The sequence below is a fragment of the Chlorocebus sabaeus genome, chromosome 15 (genome assembly GCF_047675955.1).
Source record: "Chlorocebus sabaeus isolate Y175 chromosome 15, mChlSab1.0.hap1, whole genome shotgun sequence".
Classification (NCBI taxonomy): domain Eukaryota; kingdom Metazoa; phylum Chordata; class Mammalia; order Primates; family Cercopithecidae; genus Chlorocebus; species Chlorocebus sabaeus.
The window spans coordinates 35916145-35934922 of record NC_132918.1 but is presented as its reverse complement, the minus strand read 5'-3'; the positions used below and the strand labels follow the sequence as shown (position 1 = coordinate 35934922).

At 35.4% G+C, this 18778-nt stretch overlaps 1 protein-coding gene across 2 annotated transcripts in view; it reads left to right on the top strand.

The window, feature by feature from the left end:
* The first annotated feature begins 11608 nt into the window (after positions 1 to 11608).
* Positions 11609 to 18778, top strand: part of MME (membrane metalloendopeptidase) — a 104225-nt gene continuing 97055 nt past the window's right edge. The window contains exon 1 of one of the 2 annotated variants that reach the window (XM_008008655.3): positions 11609 to 11725. The gene's annotated coding sequence lies outside the window, so the exon portion shown is untranslated. The remainder of the gene's footprint in view (positions 11726 to 18778) is intronic. The other variant, XM_008008658.3, reaches the window with a different exon arrangement.

Sequence of the window (18778 nt, the reverse complement as noted above, 5' to 3'; positions counted from 1 at the left end):
ATGGCATGCGCCTGTTATCTCAGCTACTCAGGAGGCTGAGGCAGGAGAATGGCTTGAACCTGGGAGGTGGAGATTGCAGTGAGCCGAGATTGTGCCATTGCACTCTAGCCTGGGTGACAGAGCAAGACTCCATCTCAAAAATATATATATATATATATATGTGTGTGTGTGTGTATATATATATAATTCCTCCATTTACATAAATTTCAAAAACAGGCAGAACTAATCTGTGAAATTAAAAGTTAGGATAATGGTTATTCTTGGGAGAGGTGGATAATGACTAGAAAGGAGCCCAAAGAGGTCCCTGAGGCACTAGCCGTGTTCTGTTTCCTGATGTGATTGCTAGTTATGCAGATGTTTAAACTTTGTGAATATTAATTGAGATGTATACTTATGACTTATTCATTTTTCTAATTGTATGCTATGACTCAACATTATAGGGTTGAATTATAGGGTTTTTTATTATTTTAAGTTCAGTGCCTTTAATTTACTCCTTCAGGTTAGGCTATTGTTTGTTTGTTTGTTTTTATTTTAACTGCTCTTAGGATGTAGCTCGTTAATTCGCTTACCATCACTCACCAACTGCCACTATCAACCCCATCCCACCTAGTTTTTCTTTTCTGTTTTTAACTACAAATTGTTGGTTCATAGAAAGGGAATTTGAATTCCACCTGCAGCACTCCAAATGCCTCTTCCCTCGGATAATGTTGTTTTATTTCCTCTTCTAGCATCCTTTATACTAGATCTCTGAACAGATCTAAAGATCAATTGATTTAGATGATTGTCATAATTTTTCAGACTTCTTTACTCAGCTTGCCCCGCCGTAGTGAGCGCTGATAGACTTGCCAGCCTCTGGTGCATTGGTAGGGAGTGAGTTACAAAATACTCTCAAAGTGTTTGATGTGTTTTCCCCAAGCTGACCAGATATTTCTGGCACTCGTTTTTTTCGTTTGTTTGTTTGTTTGTTTGTTTTCAAATTGTGGTGACTTTAAGAGGGAGGAGAAGAGAGAAGTAAAGGGAATGGAGATCAATGACATTTTTTAGGATTTAATTCATCTCCTCTCCCCATACTGTTTACAGGATGAGTGGGGGAGGAAATCTTCACTATGCCTGCCACATTTTGCTTCTCTTTTCCTGTCTTGCTTATATATCTATACATTTGATTCTTGCTGCCATACTAAATTATTTTTTTGTACATCTTATAGTTGTTGTTTTAAGCTTATTATTTATTTATTTTTGAAGAGAAAGGTCTATGATACAACTTTTTTCCACTATCTTTCCCCAGAAAGCACAGGACAAGTTTCTCTAAGAGCTATTACATATTCTAAGGTATACCAGTGGAGAGTCTATACAAAAACAAACAAACAGCAACAAAAATCAAAACAAAAAAGCCCTTGTATATACCCCTATAAATAATGATAATAATAATAAATGCATACAGTAAGTCAAAAATTTTAATGAACACTCACACGATATTTGACCCAAGGTGTTATATAGTAGAATTCGATCAGTTCGGATCCAGAAGTAAGATGAACATCTCCCACTCCTCAAAAGACAATTAAGCACTGCGTATTTTCTCCTTGAAGGTAATGACAGTATCTTATTTACTATTCCCTGCCCTAACCTCTACCACTAAGACTGTGGACAAAGTCCAGTTCTTAATAAATATTTGTGACTGAAGAACTTAATGGATGAATAAGAATGTTGTCTTAACAAATAAAATATAAACATAGCATGTTAATGTTAGAAAAAAGAGAAAAACAGAAAACGTCTCTTTACCATTCCTTTACACTTTTTAAAGCAATTTGATAGCATTGTGCCAAAGAATTAATACGCATTTAACTTAATAATTTAGAAAAAGAAAAACCTAAGGAAAAAATATTAAAAACGCAGCATTGGAATTGAATGTATAATAAAGAAATAAATAAGCTGAGAAAACCATAAACTGACTCTCAAATTAACAAATAAATAGATTTTAAGCCTCACCAGGAAAGGATTGAAAACTAAAGCTCCACATTGATATATTTGAAAAATCCTAATAGTTTGCCAATAGTAAATGTAATTTCGTAGTAAAACACCCATTTCCAAAACTACTTCATGAAGAATAAGAATCTGTGAACTTGTCGAAGTATTCTCTCACCCAAGGCACAGGTTCCAAATGATTTCATAACTGAGTTATTTTAAATTCTCAAGGAATAAAAAATTCTTCTTCCTCTTAACTATTTCCAGGTTATAGAAAAAGAAGGATCGGCCAGATGTGGTGGCTCATGCCTGTAATCCCAGCACTGTGGGATGCCAAGGTGAGAGAGGTCAGGAGTTTGAGACCAGGCTGGCCAACACGACAAAACCATGTCTTGGTGGTGTATGCCTGTAATCCCAGCTACTCAAGAGGCTGAGGCTGGAGAATCACTTGAAGCCGGCGGGCAGAGGTTTCAGTCAGTGAGCCAAGATCACACCACTGCACTCCAGCTTGGGCTACAAAGTAAAATTCTGTCTCAAAAAAAAAAAAAAAAAAAAAAAGGATCACTTTTAAGTGCACTTTATAAGGTTAGCATATTGATATCAAAACCTGTCCATAATGACATCAATGATATTTATAAAGAGCTTTCTGTATACCAAGAACATTGTAAGTGTTCTAGAAATATATATCTATTTATTCCACATAATACTTACAAGACTGAGCATTTCTCTCATCTTACAGATGAGAAAACTTAGAGAAGTTAAATAACTTCTCCAGGATTCCACAATTAGTAAACAGTGGGAGATGGAAACTAGGTAACTTGCATCGAGGAGATAAGCTATTAACCACTATTTTGTATGTTTCCCATAGAAAATGGAAACTATAGGCCTATTTCATTTATGAAGGATGATGCCACCATCTGAGATAATTTACTAGAAAGTTTATTTCAAAAGTATGTTAAATGAAAAAAAAGGAAACACATCTAAATCATGATGAAAGTAGGGTTTATTCAAGAAAATTAAAAATAGATTAATATCATTAGAACTATATAACTCTTAAATTCCCTTTTGAATTTTATGTAGCCTAATTAATCAGAAAAGATACACACACACACACACACGTATGGAACAGAAATTATCATTACTCATAAACAACATAATAAACACACAAATAAAATGAAAAAGAAATTAAACAATATGATAATTTGGTACATGGGTTGCTAAGTAGATTTTGTTGGGCAGGCAACTAAACCCAGAGTCTCAAAGTAGGAGTTGTTAATCAGTTGACTACTCTTTTGAACAATAACAATAAGGGTAGAAGGTGGCCACAAATACTTTACTTGCCACTTAAAATTACTTTGGCCTACTCAGTCATAGATTACTGACTCTAGGAATAGATCTTCATACCTGCCCTTTGGGAGACTGGGAACAAGAATAACATGCTGAGAGGTTGCAGCAAAATTACGATTTCACAGCTGTGAGACAGCCACTTTGATCTGCAAATGTCCTCCCTTTGGGCTTGCTGAAAGCTGAAACCCCATTATTAAAGATCCTTCTTGCTGGCTGGAAGTTTTCATACTGTGTTAAATGAAATACTTATGGTTAAGATGGTTTACTAACTTTCAAAAGGCATTTCTATCTTAGGACAGGTAATTAAGGGTAAACATACTGGTTTCTCTGGTCCTTAGTTTACTCATTTGTAAAATGCAGCAGTTTGAACAAGATAACTCACATTTTCTTCCAACTCTAACACTTCATGATCCTAGAGTCCTCACAGTCTTCCCTGTAAGTAGGTGCTTACTGTTGAGATGGAGCAGAAGTTCTGAGGCCCTCATGATATCAAGAAGGTGCAAAATGGTGAGAGTGGGGAGGTGTAAGGGCAAGATTCAGGGAGGGTGTCTCACTTTAGGCTGCAATAACAGAATACCATTTCTCACCACAAAGAATTGCCACAATAATTATTTTGTGGCTTCAACAACAAATATTTATTTCTCACTGTTCTGAAGGGTGGAAGTCTGTAATCATAGTGCCAGCATGGTCAGGTTCTTAGTGAGGGCCCTTTTTTCCTAGTTATGTTCTCACCTGGATTTTCTTGGTGAGTACCTGCAGAAAGACAAACAGAGAGAAAGCACTTTTGCTCTATTCTCTTTTTCTTCTTATAAGGACACAATCCCATCATGGAGACTCCACCCTCGTAACCTCACTTAATTACTTTCCTAAGACCCCACCTCCTAACAATATCCCTTTGGAGTTTTGGTTTCACTGTATTAGTTTTGGGTGGATGCAAACATCAGAGGGCTAAAGACAAATTCTAAATCTTTCAGAACTTTGAAGTATATACATTATCAAATGATCATTTGCATGTAACACTTTTAAAAAGTGTATCAAGTTAAAAGCAGCTGTATAAATTAAAAATATCAAGCATTCTTTACTCAGCTTTATTCTGGGACAGGAAGTCACAGAGAGGAAAGCTAAGACTTTAACAACCACATTAAAAACTTGTATTTGTTACTGATGTATATAAATAAAATTAATTTTTATAGTGACTTTGTATATCTCAACCTTACTAGATTTACTTATTAATTCTAACAATTTATCTGTATGTAGATTCCTTTTTTTTTTTTTTTTTTTTGAGACAGAGTCTTGCTCTGTTGCCCAGGCTGGAGTGAAGTGGCACAATTTTGGCTCACTGCAAGCTCTGCCTCATGGGTTCAGGTAATTCTTGTGACTCAGCCCCCTGAGTAGCTGGGATTATAGGCATCTGCCACACTCCCATTTAACTCTTGTATTTTCAGTAGATAAACGGTTTTGTCATGTTGGCCAGGCTGGTTTCGAACTCCTGGCTTCAAGTGATCTGTCCACCTCAGCCTCCCAAAGTGCTCGGATTACAGGCATGAGCCACCATGCCAGGCCAGTCATCTACTCTGTATGTTCTTTTACATTTTCTAGGTACATGTCATATTATTTGCAAATAACAGCAGTTTTATTTTCTTCTTTCCAAACCCTTTAACATTTTGATTTCTATGTATTGACTTACCACTCTAGCTAGAATTTCCTATTCAAAGTTGAATAGGAAGGGTGCTAAATAGCATCCTTGCCTCATCCTTGCCATTGTAATTCTATTGTTTTCTATATTTAATATTAATTTATATGTACCTATTTATTTACCTTTGCACTGTTCTTTCTGAAATTTCACCTGCATTCTTTTTTATCTGCAAGAACACCCTTTAATATTTCTCTTGGTTTGGATCTGTCGGCAACAAATGCTATTTAGTTTATGTTTATCCTTCAAAAACATATTTTTTCAAAATTTTGAAGGCTATCTTTTTATTGTCTTTGGACATCATTCTTCCTGTTGGAAATTCAGCTACCAGCCTTATTTTTACTTCTATGAGTTCAAGATTGTTCTTCCTTCATTACCAGCAAGAGGCAAACCTAATGCTCTGTGTTGAAATATAATATCAAACTAAACTTAGAATTATTTCACATTATTTTACATACAATTTCTAGCATTCAATCAAAACTAACAAGGCATACGAGAATAAAAAAGAATGGAAACAAAACTTTGGGGAAACAATAGGCAATAGAAGCAGGCAAGTATCCAGAAATAATGATATTATTGGAATACATTTTAAAATAATTATGCTTATTATGTTCTGAGACATAAAAGGCAAGCTTGAAAATATTGACACACAATGGAAACTTTAAAAAGGAAATAACTGGCTGGGTATGGTGTTTCACACCTGTTATCCGAGGCCCACGGATCACAAGGTGAGGAGTTAGAGACCAGCCTGGCCAACATGGTGAAACCCTGTCTCTGCTAAAAAAACAAAAATTAGCTGGGAGTGGTGGCACGTGCCTGTAATCCCAGCTACTCTGAAGGCTGGGGCAGGAGAATCGCTTGAACCGGGGAGGTGGAGGTTGCAGTGAGCCACGATCATGCCACTGTACTCCAGCCTGGGACAGAGTGAGACTCTGTCTCAAAAAAAAAAAGAAAGGAAAGAACTAAATCAAAACTAAATATATAATTAATAACTTTATTAATTATATAAATATATGTTATATATTTATGTTATAGAAATATGTTATATATTATATAGTTTGTAATGTATAATATTTATATATTATATATCATATGTAATGATATATAATATAAATTATATTATATATGATATATCATATATAATGATATATAGTATATATCATATGTAATGATATCTCATATATAATATATGAGATATATAACATATATCATATGTAAGATACATAATATATTATGATTATATACTATATATAATATATAATTATTATATAATAATATGCTAATATATAATATATAATTATATATAATATGGATGATAATACTATATATTATATAATTATACAATATGTGTATATAATCATATATCATATCATATATCAATCATATCAATTGTATTATATAATCATATAATCAATTATATTATGTATAATATTAGATATATAATTATATTTCATATATTAAGCACTATAATTTATGATATATAATAAATTATATATAACATTATATATTATTTATATATTATATATTTTGAACATACAATTATATTGAAATTATGTGCTAAAAAACATAAAATTATTCCAAGCCTAGTATGATCTTCCTCCACAGAGGATTTACGTTAGCTTTTTGCTAGTGATGAAAGACTAATAATCTCGGATTTCCTTAGTTCAATTTTAGGGATATGTACATTTAAGCTGGAATTCCATTTCTAGAAAAGACACGTTGCTTTCACTATACCCTATTCCTTAAGGCATGACCCTTTGGGGTTTTAAGAAAAAACAATGAGGGCCTTACAAGTCCTTTTCCTATTGGAAGGACCTAGGCTTCATTTTTTTTTTCCTTCTAGTGCTGTAAAGCTGTCAAAAGCACTGCTCCTTTTCCAGCTCTCACACGTCTCCAGGAATTGACAGATGACCGTAGAGAAAAAGTGCTCCAAATGGAGGTCTCACCACTTAAGTTTCCTTTTTCTCATGGATCTTGACCTCAGGTTTCATCACTATTTTATCATGTCCTTTCTTTTTTAAAAAAATCGTATCATATCATATCATATCATATTTTTTTAATCATGTCATATCTTTTCTTTTCTTTTCTTTTTTTTTTTTTTTTGCACAGTGGAGTTTTGTCATGAGTTGTGTAGTCCGCTATTACTCTTAAACACTTCTCTTTAATTCAAACTCCTTAGGTCTCGTGGTAATATATATTTTTTAAGTTTTCTCAACAATGATGTGGCTAGATAAAAGTTACTGACAAAGTGATCACAGAAATACCTTATAACTTTCAGCTTAAAAGAAGTCAAAAAATTTTAAATTATATTTCTATTTCCCAAAGTGTCTTAGTCCATTTTTTGCTGCTATAACAGAATACCACAGACTGAATAATTTATGAGAAAGAGAAATTTACTTTCTCACATTTCTGGAGGCTGGGAAGTCTAAGCTCAATGTGCTGGCACCTGAGGACCTTCTTGCTGCATCAGAACATGTTGGAGGGGCAAAGATAGAGTGAGAGAGAGAGAGAGAGAGAGAGAGAGAGAGAGAGGCTGAACTCATCTTTTTATAAGGAACCTACTCCCATGATAACATTAATCCACTCATAAGGACAGAGCCCACATGGCCTAATCACCTTTCAAAGGTCCCACTTTTTAACATCAGCACACAAGCCTTCCCCACTTAAACTTTGTTAAACTTTGGGAGACATATTCACACCATAGCATCAAGGTATAAATTGTGTAGAAATATTTATTTTTCAGGCACGATAAAATGATTTTTTGTTTATCATATGACTAATTTTCTTATGCTAACTGATCTTAGAAAATTTTTTACCATATCATTGTCTTACAAAGGATGCAATTGTTGACTGGCAAAGGCAACTAAAGCATAAAATAATCTTTAAGAGAAAGTTATTCAGAATCACATTTTATCATATGATGACCTGCTTCCTGTCAGATGGTTAGAATCTAATAGTTAAAAGTAAAGTCTTTAGCAACAAAAATGCCTATATTTGAATTCTAGACTTGTCACTTGTTGGGGCAAATTAATCTCTCCCACCCTTAGTTTCCTCATGTGTAAAATGGAAATAGCAGTAGTATATACTTAATCAGAGATATTTTGGGAAACATTGCTTAGGAATGATTTATTTAGCACAATGCTTGGTATGTAGTAAATATGTTATAAAGAGTATTCTTTAGGCCGGGCGCGGTGGCTCAAGCCTGTAATCCCAGCACTTTGGGAGGCCGAGACGGGCGGATCATGAGGTCAGGAGATCGAGACCATCCTGGCTAACACGGTGAAACCCCGTCTCTACTAAAAAAATACAAAAAACTAGCCGGGCGAGGTGGCGGGCGCCTGTAGTCCCAGCTACTCGGGAGGCTGAGGCAGGAGAATGGTGTAAACCTGGGAGGCGGAGCTTACAGTGAGCTGAGATCCGGTCACTGTGCTCCAGCCTGGGCGACAGAGCGAGACTCCGTCTCAAAAAAAAAAAAAAAAAGAGTATTCTTTATTAGCCATTATACTAGACTGCAATTTCTCAATCTTGGCTCTATTATTGACATTTTGGACTGGACAACTCTTTTCTAGTCAGGGGCAGGGGATGTCCTGTATATAATATGTCCAAAAGCACCTTGGCTTCTATTCATTAGCTGCCAGTAGCATCCCCTCAATGTGACAATCAAAAATGTCTACAGACATTGCAAAATTTTCCCCTTGAGAACCTCTGTGCCAGACCATTATATATAGAGAGAATAGTCATCATACTCAAATGGAAAGAATGTTAAATTTGGAATTAAAATACCTCAGTTAATTTTCTAGATATTCCCTTTATTAGTTCTATGAAATTCAGAAAATTCTTTGATAATTCTTCATCTCAGTTTCCCCACTATGCATCTATACCTATATACAGACACATCTCATTTTTTACACTTTGCTTTATTGCACTTCAAGATAGGGCATTTTTTACAAATTGAAAGTTTTTGGCAATCCTGTGTCAGGCAAGTCTATCAGCATCATTTTTCCAACAGTATGTGTTTACTTCATGTCTCTGTGTTAGCAATTTTAGCAATAAAGATTTCTTAATTAAGGTATGTACTTTTTTTTAGAGATAATGCTGTTGCTCATTTAATAGACCACAGTGTAGTATAAACATACTCTTATATACACTAAGAAACCAAAAAAACTGTGTGACTCATTTTATTATAATATTCACTTTATTGCTATGGTCTGAAACTGAGCCTCCAATATCTCTGAGGTATACCTGAATGCATATATAAGCACATATGTTACATAAATGTGAGTGTGTGTGTGTGTATATATATAGTGTATATAGGTGGTAGTTTTTCTTACACTGAAAAAGATCACAACTAAATAAACAGTAAATAAAAGCTCTATAAACTTTCTCAAAATTTCATTGGCCTGGTAAAGAAAAAAATAAACATTGTCTGTCAACAGACGGCCAATAACCCACACTCCAATTTTGAGTCCTACAGAAACAGAAAATTGGCCATCACATAACCTTTTACAGTTGAATTTTACTAGGAAGTTAGATCCTTGAGTCAGTGGGTAGACAAAAATCATGTAGAGCCAAAATAACCCTTGAAAACTCATTAGGAAGGTGCTAAATTGGAAAGTTATAACATACCTCTCAGTAATTAAAAATATATATCTAGTGTTCTGTCCCATATTTGAATAGATAGCTGTTTCTTTCAATGAGCACCAGATGAAGGGTTTGGCTCATCCCTAGGGAACAATTTTGTGTTTTTGTTTTAAAAATATATTTAGGGCCGGGAGCGGTGGCCCATGCCTGTAATCCCAGCACTTTGGGAGGCCGAGGCAGGTGGAACACCTGCGGTCAGGAGTTCAAGGCCAGCCTGGCCAACACGGCAAAACCTTGTCTCTACTAAAAATGCAAAAATTAGCCAGGCATGGTGGTGGGCACCTGTAATCCCAGCTACTCAGGAGGCTGAGATAGGAGAATCGCTTGAATCCGGGAGGTGGAGTTTGCAGTGAGCTGAGATCATGCTAATACACTTCAGTCTGGGCAACAGAGTGAGACTCTGTCTCAAAAAAAATTATACATATATAATATAACATATATATATATGCACTGTTATAACCCTCTGATTTGCAAAATATTCAATAATGAAGGCACAAGAGAGGACAGCCGTGCAGTCACAAAGGCAGAGATTGGGTGACTCATTAAGTGAGGCTAAGGATAAAAGGTTTATGTCTCATTTCTCTTGTTGGTTCTGAGACATATATGAAATGTGTGAAATAATGAGGAATATAACACACTGTTTGTGTATATGTTATTTATTGAACTGCACATATCATGTCGTATTTAGGTAACTCAATTATGTTGATGAGACTCTTCTGAATACTCTTTCACTCCTTCATGCCTGTGAACATGCTGTTACCTTCACTTGGAAAACTTTCCCTTCGGTCTACTTAATGAGCTCCTAGATATGTTATTAATTTTCCAGGGATGCTGCAACAAAGTGCAACTGGTGCTTAAAACAAGAAAAATATATTGTCTCACCATTCCAGAGACTAGAAGTCTGAAATCAAGGTGCTGGCAGAACTGTGCTCTCTAAGACTTTCTAAGGGAGAAACCTTCCTTGACTCTTCTGGCTTCTGGTGTTTGTCATCAACCTTTGGCGTCGCTTGACTTGTAAGTGCATCACTCAATCTTTGCTTCTGTGATCACATGGCCATATTCTCCCTGAGAGAAATAGTGTCTCTGTTTCTGTGTGTCTTCTCTTCATCTTACAAGGATACTAGTCATACTGCACAAGGGCCAACCTACCCCAGTATGACCTTTTCTTAGATAATTCCATCTGTGACAATCTCGTTTCCAAATTAGATCACATGATTCCAGGAAGGACACGAATTTTGCAAGGACACTATTCAACCCAATAAAGTATCCTTTGGCAGTTTCCTCAAAGACAGTCTCATTTCTGAAGTGTATGTGTGTGTGTGTGTGTGTTTTCTTTTAACCTACCACTTTGGACATTCTTTCATCAAGACACATATAGCTGTAGCTACTGTTTCTCTCTCTTCCTCTCTCCCTTACTAGACTAAGACTTAAGAAAAGGCAGCATTCTATTTATCTCTATGTCTTAAGGACCTACCAGAATGGCTAGCATATGTGTGTACTTAGTAAACATTTATGAAATAAAATGAATAAATTTCCTTTCCCTTAAGTCCTAAAGACCCTACAGATATGAAGACAAATGGGGACACCTCCCCCAGCACCAGCTATAGAAAAGTGGAACAGGATATAGTCACACTCAGCTTTCAACAAATAGCAGCTTATAGTTGTCTTTAACTTTTCTTGAAATCTATATGAATAAAGTGAAATTTTGTCTCTTTATCTGCTAGTACATAACAACAAAAACAGTTGCATAATAGATTCTTAGCAAGCACAAAGGTTAAGTTTTGGATTGCTTAACTTAAAACATGAGTTAGATGACTTACGCTCATGTGGAGCCCTGGGAGGTGCCTGAAATAGACAGGCGGTCAGTCACCCTCCAGAGCAGGCCCAGCTGAGGTAAAGTGAGAGGGTGGTGACTAATTAGGAGAAGCATTTCATACATAGTATGACACTGTGGTCATAAAAGACAGTGCTTTCAAATACGGGCTCAAGTTGTTGAGATATACACTGATGTTCCAGATTGTTGTAGTTTCTGTGCAGTGGAGCTGCTTCTCACATAGTCAGTTCCATGAACTGCTTTTCAGGGTGAGTAGGACGGGGATTTAATTATTTAAGTAATTCAGGAGTGTTTCACTATTCACTTAACAGAGCAAAGGGCTGTTAGACCAGGATGATATTCTAGATGTCGTCTAGTCCAATTTTCATTTATATAGAAGTGAAGCTAAGGTTTACAGTTAAATAAATATTCTACAGTCCAAAAATTAATTTTTAAAGAGCACTTAATGACAGAAAATTAGCATGTTATAGTACTTTTTTTTTAAGTATGTAACATTATGACAATCTAATTTTAAAAATGTGTATGAGCTTAGAAAAAGATTGAAAGAATATACAGTAAAAGGAAATAATCATAGATGTGAATATGCATGATTATTGTCCTCTTTTTTTTTTTTTTTGGAAGTTTCCTGTTTTCCATAAATAAGTAATGAGTTGCTCTAGTTGATTCCAGGGCTGGTTTCCTAAACTTGTTTGCTCACTCTCTCCTTGCCTGCTCATTGCCATCTCCTCAACCCAATGGTGAAGGCACCTCCTAGTAAACCCTAGTTTTCCATGGAGTAAGTATAGTTTGAAAATAATTGGGCTAAACATTAAATAATTTTTCCCCAAATTGAGTCATTTGTGTATTATGGTAACAACTTTCGATGAATCTGAATATCAATAGAATATTACTTATGTAATATGTTTTCTATCAATTAACTCATTTCCTTTAACTAAAATACATGGTGTAATGACATTTTATATCGCTGTCACTGGCTGACTGACTGAAAATCTATGTCACTTACTAAAAAAGTAAATACAATGAAAAAATACAAACAAAAAATCCTAGCTTGGTACTCTCAACTGCTGAAGACTTGAGACTAAGGACTGCTCTCTGTTGACAAAAGTGATCAACTATTATCACAGAGATGTTACACAAACATAATTTCCAAGTTGAGACTTTTTTCTTTACATAAGAAAATGAATCTAAAGAGAAGTCAAAATAGAATACCATTCTTATAGTGAGATTTATCCTTACATAATAACTCTGTATACCCCTACAACCATCTCACCTACTACCATTAGAACTCATAGCATGTTTTAGAACTCACTTATTTAGAGACTATAGAGGAACCATGAGTAATAAGGCAGAATATTTAGGCTGGATTCATATAATGTATTTTCTGGATGTAGATAATGTTGAAGAAAGCTATGCTTTCCCTGTGCTTGCAAATGATTCTCCCAGAGACTTTATTTGTAGTTATTATTCCAACAATTATTTGGAAGAAAACATGGGCAATTAAAAAAAAAAAAGTCTCATTCAAAGATAAAATAGAGAGACTTTTGTATGTTTTAAAAATTTGTATAACAGAGTTAGCTTTTGCAATTTATTTTCCTTTTTTTTTTTTTTTTTTTTGAGACTGATTCTTACTCTGTTTGGAGGGCAATGGTATGATCTTGGCTCACTGCAACGTCCTCCTCCCAGGTTCAAGCAATTCTCCTGCCTCAGCCTCCCGAGTAGCTGGAATTACAGGTGCGTGCCACCATGTCTGGCTAATTTTTGTATTTTTAGTCGAGACGGGGTTTCACCATGTTGGTCAGGCTGGTCTTGAACTCCTGACCTCGTGATCTGCCCACCTCGGCCTCTCAAAGTGCTGGGATAACAGGTGGTCTTGAACTCCTGACTTCATGATCTGCCCACCTCGGCCTCCCAAAGTGCTGGGATTACAGGCGTGAGCCACAGCGCCTGGCCCTTATTTTCCTTTTAAAATACTTTTCAAACACTCACCAGACAAGATATATGGATAACGAATAGACAGATGAAAAGATACTTGACATCATTAGTCATTAAGGAAATGCAAATTAAAACCACGATACACTATCATACACCAATTATAATGGCTAAAACTAAAAAGATTGACTGTACCAAGTGTTAACAAGAATGTGGGGCAAATGGAATGCTTATACAGTACTGGTGTGAAAAATGCTACAACCACTTTGGAAAATAGTTTGGCAGTCTGTTAAACAGTTAAACTTTACTGTCATATGATTCAGCTATTGCACTCCTAGATATTTACCTAGGAAAAGTGAAAGCATATGTTTCTATAAAGATTTAAAAATGAATTTACATAGCAACTTTATTTGTAATGGCCCCAAGCTATAAATTATACAAATTTCTATCAACAAGTGAATTGATAAACTAAGGTATATCCATTCAATGGAATGCTATTCAATAATAAAAAAGAATGAACTACTGCTACTACATGAATGAATATCAGCATAATTATGCTGAATGTAAAAAGGCAAAAAGTAGTATATACTGTGTAATTACATCTACATAAAATTCTAGAAAATGCAAACTAGTATACAAATGGTATACTAACAGAGAGGCAATCAATGGTTGCCTGAGAATAAGAGATAGGTAGGGAAGGGCAGCAGAGAGAGATTACCAAGGCACAAGAGTTACTTTTGGAAGGTGATGGATAAATTTATTATCTCAATGGGATGACTCTTTCGTAGGCATATGCATAATAAATGTCACATTTTATTAAATTATACACTTAAATATGTGCAGTTTATTGTTATGTCAATTATGCATTAATAACTGTTGAAGCCAAAATAATTCCTCCCAAAACTTGAATATTTTAGGCTGGTCTGACACGGTCACTGGTGTTACGGTATCAGCCACTTTTTTTTTTGTTTCTATACTTTTAACTACATTTCCCATTCTAACAGGCTTAGCACATGTAAAGTAGCACAAGTTTTATTAAATTAGGCTTAGCCGGCATAAAATCTGAAAATACAGAATTTTGCAGTTTCTGAACATCTGAGTGAGTAAAATATTCTGAGTTTCTATTTAATCGACCAGGAAAAAATGTGAACAATGAATTGAGATAAAGAAGAGATGAAATAGTGTCTTTCTAAGGATAATGTTCAAAATATTAGTATAATAATCCAGGAAAAATAAGAGAATAAAATTTCTGCTGGCTAATGTTGGCTTTGGAAATAAAATGTAGGGAAAAGGATTCAGGAGATCCTGTGGAGATCAAAATGCTGAGATTTGTAAATTCATTGTTTGTTGGGGAGTAACAAAGTACTCATCAAAGGCCACTGGGATGTGTCAAGCCTAGATGAACTAGAACAAGGCTGAGCCTGTAAAGTACATAAGTTCATGAGAGTATGGGTTTGTGAAGTATTCTACAAATGAAAGGAAAAGTGGGGAATACGTTGGACTAATTGTTGTAGGTTTGGGAGTTGTCTGCCATGAGATCAGAGTTGAAATAATGATATGCATAAAAACAGTCAAGCAAGAATTCCTAGAAAGAGAGAGATGAAAGGACAAGAAAAGATGCTTTATTTAGTAGGCAAATGGAGGACAAAGAGGAGGGAGAGACCAGCACAATGTTGTAGAAGCTAGAAGAACTGGAAGTTCAAGAAATAGATGTATTAAAGATTAAGAAATGTCATCAGGCTAGAAATAATGGAGAAAATTAAAGATGCTTTCAGTGAGAAGGATGAAAGAATTGATCAGCTTGGGGCAACTCAGAGTTAAGAGAGGTTTGTTAAGGCCCAGAATGACTGAGCTCACAAGTGAATGACTTGGAGGGAAGATGAACGTACCAGTAATTGAACAGCACTAACCTGGCCCTTTTTCTCTGAGACAACTTCAAATAATATTATTCATATCATTCCTTGCTATAATATGAAATTGTGCCTTAGCAATTTATTGGTGATATTACAGGAAGAGAAACATTGTACTTTATGGAGAATCCTCCTTACTTTTATTAATACCTATTTAAGTAGTGACTGGATAAATTAATATCACTCTGAATTCCTTAGCAGGAAGAAACTCACTGGGTTTCAAATGAGTAAAAAGCAATACCATCAAATTAATGAACTAGGAATAGGCTCCATTACCTTCAGCTATTTTAATACCCTAGTACTCAACAAGAATGTGACTCCCTCGCCCTTGTCCCTGTGATGTCGGTTGATGTCAGCAGAAGGACCTTATTGAGAACTACTTCCCTACCCAGCTCCAGAAGCAACAGGAAATGGGCATAACCACAGGGAACAGGAAGAGATTGTTTTCCCTTTGGAATGGAACTGCTGCCTCTACCAATAACCACTAGATAAGACAGGTGGACAAGGCAAAGAGACAACAACTCTCCTGTAAGAATACAGTTAGTGTGATAGAGACAAAAGCAAGACAATCACATTGTTTAATGTTTTTGGAGCTATTTTTCAATTATATACAACATCGTACTAGTCAAATGGGCCCTCTTAACGCTTTTATTTCTTTAATTTTTCTGGCCTAGTTTTAAAATTTGCAGTGCATTAATATGCATTGAATACGCTTTTGTGAAATAACATCCTAAATCACTATACTTGAAAAGATTTCTTACACTAAAAGCATCTTGTAACAAGGAGCAGTTCGTTTCTTTAGGACTTGGCATTGAGATATTTTAAACATTGTAATGAAAGCATACAACAGAAGCCACTATGTACATACATCTGCATAAACAGATCAGGATGAGTTTTTAAAAGTGTTCTTTTTGCTTGGACTTAAAGGATCTAGGTAAATACAATAATCTGAATTGGTAAGAATCTTTGTGGTAAGAATGACCAGCTGATAAAAAAGATTAAGAATAATGGGGTTCAAGATAAACTTTATCTTTGCAAAAGAATTGGTATGGTATAAAGCATAAATAAATAAAGCGCGGAACATAAAAGTCTAACATTTAGATATTTCTGTTTCACCTGGCACTTTTCCTGGAAGCATTATGGATCCAAGAGAAGTTGGGAATTGATTACATTTGGAATATGATTATTTCAAGTTAAGACACAAACTTTCCCACTCAGGAGTTGCTTAGAAGACGCATTTCTTCTTCTTGCTTGTCCTAGTTTTGATTATTTGGAATCAGCACCTCTGCCAAACATCAGAGTCAGAACGAACCAGATTTAAAGGTTAATCATGCCAAAATTGAACAGCTGTCCCCCTGAGAAAAATCTGGGCTGTTTGGGTTTATTCCTGTGGCTGCTACTGTGTAGTATTCAATACCCTGCTCTCGCCCCCAGAGTCAGGGCCACAGCTGTCCACAGGAAATGCATCAGAGAGGTCTAATGTGAATGAATCATATGCACATGTTCCTTGGTATGTGGTGATAGGTAAACCAAAGGCTCAAAATCAGCCCTCCCTCCAGGTCAGAATTGGTTCCAGGTTTGTGAATGCAAAGTATCCACACAAGTTGTGCTGTGAAACTACCCTCCTTTCCCCTTTCTCTATGTATTGCCAGTAAAGGAATTTTAGTGTGTTGCTGGGATGAAACACATAATCATCTTGGTGACATGAGGGGATGAGCATATCTCTGTAACTGAGCTTAGACACATCATACGCGTGGCAGGTGCAGCATGTCTGGGAGGGACTTTCATGCCCCACTGCATCAGCACATGGAACAGTGTAGCCAGGCAATAGGCCCAATTCCATGTTTGGAAATTTAATTTTCAGTCACTCAGCTATAGTCAGTTGAAAAACTGCTTAGTGAGTGACTGTTTTCAAATAATCGTTTGGTAATCATAGGGTATTTTTTCTTGAATGAAATTTGAAGGTATAATATTTCTGAGTCTTATTTGTCCCATCATCACAATTAATTATTGCATTTGGCATGTAACAAATATTTAGATGTTTTACCAAATTGTCAGGAGCAGCAAATATCCCATTGTATGACAGTAATGTTACAATTTCAACATGATGTCCATCATCCTAGCCACAACTCACCACCACCACTATCAGATGTTCCCTATCTCAGTAAAGTGGCAGATCTATCCAGTTGCCTGATACTATAGTAGTCATTCTGGATTCTTTCTTCTTTACCTTCAATATGAAAAAGTCGCTAAGTCCTATGGATTTACCTCAAAAATCTATCCAATTGCCTTAGATCACTTATTTATTTTTAAAACATCTCTCATAAGAATCACTGTCCGAGCCCTTTAACAGATCTCCTTGCCTCCATCCTTTCCCATTCTCCTCATTCCCATCAATGCAACATAGGCATTATAACGGACACTCCGACCTTATTGCTCCATTGCACAAAATTCCACCATGCCAAAAAGAGTAAACACTTTTCTATCACATGCAAATCTACTGTAAATGCTTGTTTGCATTTTTCTTACCCACTAAACTGTCGATTCCCTGATTACATAATCATTACATCTTCTGTTTTCTTTGTATCTGTAATAGTCTACACAGAGTTTTCTTGCTTTTTCATTCAACATTATTTTTCTCATTTGTTTAGCTGCAACTGGTTATTTTGTATTCTGTGTAGTTTAGCTGCAGTTGGTTTGTTTGGTTGGTTGGTTGGTTTGTTGGTTTGTTTAGGGCAGTTGGTTATTTTGTATTCTGTGTAGTATTCTATTTTATGAATGTATTACCATTATCTATCCATTCTCTTATCAATGGACTTTTGTATTGTTTCTACTTTTTTGAAAATTATTATAGACCACACTGCTACAGAATCTTACACATATCTGCAGGTTTTTTCTGAGACTGTGCACCTAAAGGTAAATTTGTTGGGCTGTAAGTCATGTGTTTCTTTAACAATTCTGGATAATATAAATGTTTTCTAAAATGGTTTACTGAAAGTTTACCAAAGTTTAGTTTTTTAAAAACTATGTTGGCCTATCAAAACTTTTATTAGCCTATAAAATGTAATGTTTAGAGTTATCGTTTCCATGGAAATCAATAGGCTCTCTCCCAGAAAAAGTTCATTTGCATGATTTTAAACAAGAATCATTTGTATTGTTGTGTTTCCTACAAATTGCTAAACTAATCCATTTTCATCACTATCTATTTCCAACAAGGACAACTTTTTCCAAGTTGTGGAATAGCTTGGTCAATGAAAAGTCAACCGAAGGTGCATATCCCAATAGAATCACATAATCTCTGGAGGATCCACTGGCCAGGAATCTGCAAACTACAACCAGTCAGCCAAATCCAACAGTGGTCAGTGGCCCATTTCAGAGCCTACAAACTAAAAATGATGTTACATTTTTAAGAACAAACAGACATTAAAATGAAGAATAAATAGAAATGACCACAGCACAGGA